Here is a 10485-nt window from a genome sequence, read left to right on the forward strand (position 1 = left end):
GAGGCCAGGCCCGGCCCGGTAGGGAGGTGTCCTGTTACAGGAGCCTTAAAGGGCCAGCGGCTCCGTCATCCCAAATATTTCCTTGGTCCCCCCCCACCCTGACAGGTCACTACTTGTGCGGGGATAAACTGACACATTCACCTCACCCTCCCCCTGCATCAGCCTCCCAGGTGCCAGGGCTTCTGGGGCTGCCTGCGGGGTGGCCCCCCAGCCCCGGGCACCCTCCGGGGCTCCAGTTGCACCATCCGGGGACAGCACCAGCCAGACTTCCTCAGCTCAGTCCCCCATTACGGCTCAGAGTGGGGAGACCCCCACCCCTGAGAGCCGGGCGGTGGGAGCGATGGGGCCTGGGCAGGGCGCATCCTGGCCATGTCGGGGGGACGCACCCCAGCTCTGGTGCAGGGATGCCCGACAGGCCCCAGAGGCTCGGATCTGCCTGAAGGTCTATGGCTGAGCCAAAAGCCACTGTGCAGGGGCCTCGCGGGCGGTGGGCTGCCTGGTCCGCGTCGGAAGGCCCCGTCACCCAGTTCCTCCTGCTGGCAGAGTTCTACGTGGCCGCACCTGCCGCCGCAGGCACTGGGGCCCAGCTCCTCCCCCAGGCCACACGCCCGGGGACAGGAGTTCTGAGCGGCACTCCGCGGTGTGTCCCCTGGGTCACCCTCCGCAGCCGGCTGTGGCCAGATGGCCTGTAACCGCAAACGCTGCACTGTTCCTTGTCTCTGCCAGGACGGTCCGGGTTTGATCTGACCCTCTGCAGGCCGGAGGTGGGCACCGCTGGTGTTTCCGTTTTACGGATGAGGACACTGAGGCACAGACGGGGGGGACTTGCCAGGGCAGTGGGGTGGAGACCAGCCGCCCGGGGCCGTGGGAGCCGGCACCTCGGGGACCGTGGAGATGGAGAACCAGGCTGCTGGAAGGAGGGTCTGGGGTCCCGTGGTGGGGTGGAGCAGCCCAGGGAGACCCCCGCCCCCTTTCCCTGCCCCCTCCAAACGCAAGCAGAAGAACGCCTTCGCCCGCCCCCCAGCCCGCGGCTCAGCCCTCTCTGAACCCAGCTTCTCCTCCATCCAGGAGGAGTGGGCTGCATAAGCCACAGCCTGTCCAGCTCAGCACGCCGAGGGCACACATCCCCGTGTGTCCGTGACAGAGGACCCCGAGCCCACTGACACCCCTCTGGCCCAGGGAAAAATAAACTCAGTAGGGAAGACGCTCTGTTGAAGTCCACCCAGCCCGGAGGAAACTCGGGCGATGGCCGGGCAGGAGGGAGGTGACGGGTGACAGGTTTGTACCAAGGCCACGACCCCGAGCCTCCTGGAGGCCAGGCAAGTGCTTTCCTCGGGTCATCCAGCCCCCAGGATGGCCATCTGCCACCCAACGAGATCTTGGCCTGGCACCGGAGCTGAGCTGCCAGGCCCGACCATGCTCTCCCTGGGGGCCAGCCGCATCGAGTGACGTCACGACAGATCCGTCCACTGGCCCCGGGCAGCTCAGCTGCCGTGACCAATCCCACCCCTGGTACCTTCTGGTGGCTTTTATGTTTAGACCTCAGAGCCATGGCACGCCGTAAACCCAGGGGATGCACGGGGGCCCCTGCAGGGCGGCCCTCCTGACTTCCTGTGCCCTCACCTGTGAAACAAGGAGGCCCCATGGCCACAGGCGGCAAACGGACAGGGAGTATTAAACGAAGCGGGTAACCGATACCCGCCTTGGCCGGATGACACGCGACAACCTGCCAGGTAAAGAAGCCAGCCAGACACCGCATCCCATGCGGACACAGATCTCAGGGAGGGCAGAGCCACTGACGTGTGGGTGGGTGGTCGCCGGGGGCTGGGGGCTGATGGCTGAGGGGCACAGGGCTTCCCTTCAAGGTACTGAAGATGCTCTAAGATGGAGTGGGGTGACAGGTACACGTATCCGAGGACGGACAGAGCAAAACCTACTGAGCTGCGCACTTGAACTTGAACCGGGCAGATTGTGTGTTACGTAAACGGTAACTCAACGAAGCCATTTAACACAAACAGAGGGACCGTCCTCGCCTCTCCCACCCGGCTGCCCTGAGGGGCGTGGGGAAACCCCAGTGCCCCCCACGAGAAGAGCAGATGCAGGAGCCCCTCACTCAGGGGCGGGCGGGGGCTCCCGGTGCTCTCGCAAGCCCCCCGCCCCGGGGCGGGAGCACACGGCCTGCGAGCCGTGGTTTCTGTCTGCCCCCCGCGTGGGACCGTCCCCAAAGGCAGCCACTGCCACGCGGAGGCCCGAGCTGCGGCCGGCGAGAGCTGAGCCGTGCTGTGGGGACAGGGGCGCAGGGTTCCACGGCCCTAGTGCCACGCAGAGCGCGTCAAACAGGGGACCTCACTCACGGTTCACATCCAAAACAACCGACACGAGCACCGTTTGGGATAAATTAAGTAAATTAGTAGGTTCCGTCCATCCGCTCCTTGCCACCTTCTTTAGTTTGGACACTAGAAGGTGCAGATGCTCCGTGGGGCTCAGACGCCAGTTCTCCCGCACAGCACTGGACCGGATCCTCAATCAGCGCCCGCCAGGCCAACGTGGGACGCACAGCTATTGTAGCTGTTGTTATTATTATTGTTATTATTATTATTAATGCTCCCTCAGGGAGCAGTGTGTTTCTCATTACAAAGTGCTTATCAAGAGGCCTGCTGAGCCGTGGAGCAGACGAATGAATGAGTGAATGAATGAATGAATGAATGAACGAACGAACGAACGAACGGGCGGGCGATGGGGGCAGGTGCCACAGCGGCAGGACAGCTCCGCCTAGTACGAATGGCCGGGAGCGAGGACGGGATGTGAGCCGGCCCCTCCCGCTTGCAGGAGGCTGAGAGCTGTGAGTCCCGGGGTGGGGATGGGGGGGCCCCAGCCTGCCCACCCCCGAGTCTCCATGTCCTCCTTTCCCTTCGAGGTGACAGCCAGGCCCTGGCGGCTGGGGCCCTGGGCAGCCTGAGGGCTGCAGACGGCCTTCCTCCGTGCTGGCCTCAGACGTGTCGGGGCTCCGGGTCTGGCCTTCCTGCCACGGCCTCCGCGTTCAGGAGGAGCGGGAGGCGGCTGTGCCGCAGCTTTGAACTTGCCCACATTCTTTGCCGATCGAGGCGGTGCCAGGGGATTAGTCACTGAACCTGCAGGCTGATAGGATCTCTGTGCCCAGCAGCCCCAGAGCCCGGCTCCCAGAAGGCGCCCCGTCTGCATACGGGAGGGCAGAGACCGCTCTGCACGCGGCAGGCCCAGCACCCTGTGGCCCTCCGAGACGCGGGCTCGGTGGCGTTCTGCGGTCCGGGGTCCTGTGAGCTCTCTCTTCTTTCCAGGGGACAGGGGAACCTCAGCAGTGTCCCAGCGAGCTCTGTGCGCTCCTCCCGCGAATGTCCTGCCTCCCAGGGACACCTCCGCCTGCACCTCCACCCCCGGGAGCTGGCAGGGTTCCTGCCTCCTCCGCCCCGAGCTGCGGCTCTGAGTGCCATGGGGAGCGCACGCACCGGGAAGCCTGGTGGCCTTGCCGGCCCCCGAGGGTCCTTCTGCCTCTGCCCACAGGACACTCCTGCACCTCCTTCCCGGCGGCCGGGGGCTTAGCCAGCCTGCCCGGGGAGCAGGGGAGCCTGGAGCCCCGCAGAGGCCTAGAGTAGCAGCGGGGTGGGGGGTCCCCCAGAACCAGAGGCCCCGGAAGCCGGGCGATACCCACTTGGCAGCCGCAAGAGCCCGGGCAAAATCAGAGCTTCGCTGCTTTGTTATGTTTTCAGTGAGAACTCCCAAGAGAGCGGGCTGATCAGGACACGCCCGGCCCGCGGCGGCCCACGTGTGGCTGCATGTGCGTGCAGGGCTCCTGGGCCCGACCCAGGGGCAGCCGAGCTAGGGGACCCCCCCCCAGGGACCAGGTAGAGGGTTCGCGCCAGGCCCGCCTCCGAGGCCGGAGGGCCGGTGGCCGGAGTTCTGGGAGGGGCCGGGGGCAGATCCTTGTGGCATCCAGCAGAACAGGACGATGCCCGGGACCCCAACCAGGCCCTGGCGGCCCCTCCGGGCATCGCTGTCCATCTGCTCCACAGACCTGCAGCCTGGTGCTCTGCCTGCTGGAGGTGGGAGGCCGGGGTGGGGGCAGAGGGGAGGCAGCCTGCACACCGAGCTCCGTGTCCGCCAAGGCCACTCGCAGGCTGTCTGCCTGGGGACCGTGTGCACACGTGTGCTCACGCACAGGGCAGGACACACGCAGGACGGGCCGGGGGCTTAGCCCTTGGGCTGCGGCCGCCAGAGGGGAAGGCTACGTGATGGGGGGACGTGGGGGGAGGCCCGGCCCCTGGGTGGATGTCCCGACGTGTCTGTGCAGCTGCCTCTCTGGGAACGGGGGTGGGTGGGGGCTGGCCTCTGCCAAGGCCTCCAGAGTCCCGGGGACACAAGGGTGTGCCCCAGGAGCAGCGGGGGTGGGGGAGGCCCAGGGGGCCTCCCTGGGGTGTGTGCTTCCTAGCTCCGACCCTGCTGCCTCGACTGCCCCCTGCGCCTCCTGACACTGTGACCGGTGACTTCCCTCAGGGGCGTGGCCCTTGCACAGGTGACCCTCTCGCTCAAGGAGCCACCTTGCTGCAGGACAGCCCAGCCCACGGGGATCACAGATGAGGAAACCGAGGCCGGGTCAGCCACGCCCAAGAGCAGGGAGGTCCCCAGTCCCCGGTCACACACTCGGAGGAGGGTCGCCGCACGCCAGGCACGGGGGTGTGCACGGGAAACCCCAGAGCCCCAGTGAGGTCACTTCCCACCCGTCGTGTGGCACCTGGAACCCGACTGGACACTCAGAGACTTGAGGTTGAGTGACAGAGACCCCTAAACCCGTGTGGGCCCACCGTGCCTGCTCCCACTCCAGGCACCCCACGGCCAGCTGCCACTCGGTGAGGGCGGGAGCGTCTCCCCACACCCGTCCCGCCCCCACCCGTCCTGCACCCATCGTAACGTGAGTGCCAGGAGATGGCTGGGAGCGCGGCCCGTCTGCTCCTCGGGCACGTCCCCCGGGGAGCCACGCCCACCCTTTCATGCGTTCGTCCATCGACACGTAAAACCTTCTCTGATGACCTTGAGGGCTGTAGATGGAAATTATTTTCTAATGTCCGTCTGGGTTCGCTCGCCCGCGTCCCCGTGTCCACAGCCACCGCCGGCAGCCCCGTGCCCGGGCAACAAGGGTGAAGGTGGCTTCGGCCACGCAGTTGGGCGACCGAGTCCATGTCCACATGGGAGCCACGGGTGATGACCCGGAGTGGGAATTACTTCCCGGCAGGCCCAAGCAGCCAAAGGTCAAGGTCCTTCTGGAGCCAAACCTCCCAGCCGACCGCTGAGGGACGAGCCCCCTCGGGGCCCTGGGTCGACACCAGGTGCCACGACTCAGTTTCAGGCTGACTCTCCGGGGGAGAGCCCCCAGTGGGGAGAGAGCGGGGCAGCCGGGCGACTCCGGGCTTCTCGGTGACTTGGGGAGAGGCCTCTGTTTGTCCCCGCCACGGGACACAGAGGTTCAAAGGGAGGAGTCGGCACCTTTGGGTGGTGATAACTGCCTCCAGGGAGGCCCTGCCTCCAGTCCCTACCGGTCCCATACCACAGGGCCTCGGCTTGTGCTGCTCCCCTCCTGGAGCACCGTTCATCTCCTCGCCTCCCCCTGGAGGCCCCCCAGGCTTTCTCCGCCTGGCCCTGTGTTCCCAGGCTCCCTCTCCCACTGTGTGGAGTAACGAATATCGTGACACACACCGCTCTGCAGGTTCATGCCCGGTGTCCACAGTGTCCACGCAGGTCCAGCAATGAGTACACTGGACAGCCGAGAACGGTACCAGCACCCAAGTGCAGAACGTGTCCGCTGTTCCTACAGCCGGCTCCCTCTCCTCCTCCCGCCTGCCCCAGGTGGGCAGAGGCCCTGCAGCCGCCGCCCAGGGCAGCTGGACGAGCAGCAGGAAACACATGGTCCCGGTTCCTTCTTTATAAGCCGAGGGAGGCCGGCTCCCCCATCCTGCCTTTGGTGCATCTCTTCGGACCGTCAGGGTTTTTGCTGTTCTTTCAAGGTCCAGTCGGGAGACACTGTCACACACTGCGCCCAGCCAAGGCCGTGAGCAGGGTCCCGGGAGGTCTGACTGCAGAAGGACCCCAACTTTTGGCCTGTTGGGCCCATGTCCCCCTCTGCAGAGAACGTCCATCCGGCTGGTCATGGTGTGTGCCTTTCCCTCCACACCCAGAAAGGGTCCGAAGGGACAGAGTAAGGGCAGAGGGACAGAATGGCTCAAACGAGTGCGCAGGAGCCTGTCCGGTGGCCGTGGCAGGCAGCCGGCCACCTGCGTGGACAGGGACCCAGGACAAGACACGTGATTCTGGGGCTCCAACCGTCCAGGGAGAGGCGTCACTGGGCTGGGAGGGAGAAAGCGTCTCGGCGGCCCAGAGCCCCGGCCCCAGCCCCCGGCCCCAGCCCCCGGCCCCCGACTCAGGGACACGAGGCTCGGGAGTGAGCGTCTGCTCGCGGGAGCGTCGGTGCCCCAGGCAGACGCCCCCTCCTCCTCCTCCATTTCTGACTTCTGCATTTAGGGCCCAGCGAGTTTCCGGGACCCACGCAGCTCCCACAGGCGACTGTCCAGAGTCCGGCTCACGGCACCCGAGTGGGCTTATCTCCCACAGACCTTATCAGAGCCTTGAGGAGAGCCGGCGTGCGAGGTGACTCTCTGAGTGCAGACAAGAAGCACTTGCTGCTTGGGAGCTCCTGTCCCCGCTGGGTGGGGAACGGGGCAGAGGACCCGTGCACACACTAGGACAGCGCCTGCACACATCCAGCTCTTTAAAATGCCCGCAGAAGGAGTCAGGCACTTCGGCAGGCCGGAGGACAGCAGGTCTGCAGAGGGCCCCGTCCCCTTCCTGTCAGGCACTGGTGACACTCTGGCCCCTGGTCCAGGTCACCAGGACCCTACCAGCCCTGCCGTTCTCAGGTGTCCCGGCTGCGTGGCTCGGGCGCCCACTGGTTTTTGGGGGCCCGGGAGGTCTGAGGCGGCGGCCGAGCAGCGGGGTCCCGTGGGTGCTGGTTTGCCCTGAGACGCAGGGTTTGGGCTTAAAGACAGGATTCCAGAGAAGCCTGGAGCATCACCAGAGGCACCTCCCCCGCCGTGCCCGCGTCCCCTGTGCCTGTGTCCCCTGTGCCTGCATCCCCCGCGTCCCCCGCGCCCCCTGTGTCGGCGGCAGAGCGGTGCACATGCGCTTCTTGGAGAAGAGGGGTCCCTGGTGCGCTCGAGGCCCCGCACACCGGGCGGGGAGTACAGGGTGAGGCTTTGCTTCTCTCATTGGAGGTGCGGTGGGGGAGACTTCCATTCCCCTCTAACGGGTCACGCCACGTGAGCTCGCGAGGACCACGCCGGGGACCCCCACGTGCCCGGAAAGGGAGGCCCGGCTGCCGAGTGGGGCCGTCACAGCTCCCCGTCCCTTCGTCCCTTCGGGGACTCCCGACAGCAGGGGCGGGGGGTGGACGTTCTACACAGGCAGACGCCGGCCCATCGCAACTCCATGCAAAGTCCACCGGGACCTTCAGCCAGGAAGGCGGTGACCCACCGGCCTGAGGTGCCCAAGGCCCCCTTCCCTCCCTCCCTCCAAACCCCGCTGGGTCCTACGCCAGGCCTCACGCCCCCCACCTGCTGTGCCACCAACCCATGCGCTCACGCACCCAGCGCTCTGGTCCAGACCTGCTCCGGGCCCTGCCCACCGCCTCCCGCAGCCCCGCGAGGCGTCTGGACGATGCTCTCCTCTGCTCTCCTCGGCTCCCCAGGCTCCCCACCACCCTCGGCCTCTTTGCACCCCCATGCGAGCCACCCCCGCTGCAGGCCCTGCAAGGCCTCTCCTGGCCCTGGTTTCACCCCGTGGCCTCTGACTGACAGCCACCCTGGCCTCCCAGCCGCTTCTCACGCCCTCAGATCTGCCCCCAGCCTCCAGGCCCCGCTTGGAGCCCACCTGCCCCCGAAGCGTCTCCAGCACCCCGGCCCGGGGCTGGAGCTAAGCTGGCACGGCAAGGATGAAGGCCGAAGATCTCCAGACAGGGCTGTCAGTCCCCAGTCCCACGTCATCACGGCCTGGCTGTGCGGTCCTCAGGATGGGCTTCCTCACAGGGCTGGGGACAAGGACCTCTACGTCACGGGCACAGGGGGAGGGGGCTGCACACCCGATGCTCGCCCCGCACCCCCACTGGGCTGGCTCCCTGCCTCCGCTCAGAGGCTGAGATGCTGCCTCCCCGGTGAGGCCCCGGCCTGCGCCCCCGACCCCCGTGTCTACCCTGCGTGTCCCCTTAACTCTTCCCCACACTGGGAGAGGAGCTGAGCCGACAGACGCACATCTGTTCCTTCACCTTGTCGGCTCCTGCGTGCAGGGCGGACACCGGGCTCTGACCTCCAGGGGTCGCCTGCAGCATCCTGGGGAGGGTCGGCCAGGGCCCCCTCGGGGTGGGTGTCTGCTCGGACCCCCGGCACCCCGACGCTCCCAGGAGAACACCGAGACCAGACTTTTTTAAAAGCGGGGTACGAAACTTCACCCTCCCCGCGCGAGTCCCATAGGCGTGCCTGGGCTTGGGGCGACCTCGCCCGAGGAGCGCGGCTGACACGCAGTCTGGCTGCGGCTCCACGGGAACCCGCCCCGCCGGGCGCAGGACCTCCGTCCGCCGGTACTTCCCACCGCGGCTGCCGGCGGAGTCTGTGATTAACCGGATGGCAAGAGCCGACATGCGCCGGGGGAAAGGCCCCTCTCCTCCCGAGAGCTCGCACATGGCTCTCTCCGCGGCCGGCCGGCCTTGCTCGGTCCTGCGCCAGAGCCATGTGGAACTTTCCGCGCCTCGCGCCCCAGTGCCCCCAGTAGCCCCGGCGCCCCAGACCTGCGTCTGTGGGATTTGGAGCCCCCTCCAGGACAGGGTGGGGGGGCGTCCTCGGGCGGCTCCCTCCCGGCTCTGCGGAGCTGCCGTGCGCGGGCAGCTGGCCCACGGGACACACAGACGTTATTAACCGCCAGGAAATGGGCCCCGTCCACGCTCTGCCGCCCAGGGTGCCGAGGGCCTGGAATAAAGGTGGGGAGCCCCGCAGTCGGCCACGGGAGAGGGCCTAGATAATGGGGTACAATGGGGTACGGCGGAGTGCCGTCTCCCCTTCTCCCTGAGTACCCGCCCCCTGCCCGCAGCCCCAGAGCCGGAGCCGGCTGTCGGCCTGACTTCCCTTATCCATCTGTCCCTCCACCCGCTGGTCTGTGCAGCCTGCAGAGGCTGACGGGATGCCGAGGGCCCCGTGGTGTGGGTGGCACCCTCCTCAGTGGGGGAGATGAGGCTGGCCAGCCGCAGGGAGAACCTGGATGGCGACAGTGAGCACAGGGCGCAGGGAGGGGGAGGTGGGAGCCGCGGGTGTGCCCAGCGCCGGTCCTCTGTGAAGGTGACGTTGGAGCAGGGACTCGAGCATGGCGGACGCAGCCCTGAGCGCCGCGGGACGGGGGTGAGGGCCAGCTGGAGACACGGCCCACGCTCGCTCATTGATAACCTGGTCCCTGCTTTGCTCCTTCCCTCCCCGACTCGGGGCTCTGGAGTGGACGGACAGGCCAAGCCCATCCCCTCCCCACAGCCCTGTGGGGGGACAAGTCACCTTGGCGGGCGAGGGGCCCGGTCCTTCAAGAAGCGTTTCCCAGGGACCTTCCCAGGCAATGGGAGATGCTGGAGGCCATGGCCTCCCCACAGCACCCAACAAGCCGCCAGCCAGCCACAGGGATGGGGGCTTCACACCGGGCGAAAGACCAAGGCGGAAGGGAGGGCAGGGCCGGGGCACGGGCAGCCAGGCCGGGGGCTGCAGGTGGCGTCAGCCAGAGGCGAAAGGTGCAGCCAGGTACTGGTCAGGGCCTGGACAAGGTTCCAGGCTGGACACCGGGAGGCAGAGGGCCGGGGGCCAGGAGAAGGGCCGGGGTCAGGGCCAAGCACAGGAGCCCGGTCAGAGGAGCAAACCCTCCGTGCTGAAGCGGGGAGCCTCGGGCTGGACGGGAGGACGGCTCCAAGGGCCCCTCTGTCTCTGGAGTCAGAGGCAGTGCATGGGCAGCAGCTGGTCGTGCGGGGGCAGTGGGGGGCCTGGCACACTCGGAGGGCACACCGACAGGCTCCCCATAAATGGGGTGCTGGGTGTCCACGAAGCCCCCGGTTTCGGCCAGGAGAGAATAGTGGATTTTCCACTAGCCAGGACGGGACATGGCGTGCGTGGGGAGGTGGGCGCTCGGCTCCGACTTGCAGGAGGAGGCCCTGCTGGACGTGGACACCCAGGTGCAGCTGCTGACAGGCGGCTGCCGCTGGCACTTCGGGGGCAGAACCTGGCTGAGGGGCGGGAGGCTGGGCGGGGTCACGTCTCGGGTGCTGCGAGCCAAGGAGCGGGATGACCCCCCCGTCCCCCCAAATCAGGCTCTGGTAGCTTCCTTTAAGAACTGTCAGCCCCGAAGTCCCCGGGGCACGAGGTCGGGGAGAGAATTCCTGTG

This window comes from Pteropus vampyrus, unplaced genomic scaffold (genome assembly GCF_000151845.1).
Source record: "Pteropus vampyrus isolate Shadow unplaced genomic scaffold, Pvam_2.0 Scaffold176, whole genome shotgun sequence".
Taxonomy (NCBI): Eukaryota; Metazoa; Chordata; class Mammalia; order Chiroptera; family Pteropodidae; genus Pteropus; species Pteropus vampyrus.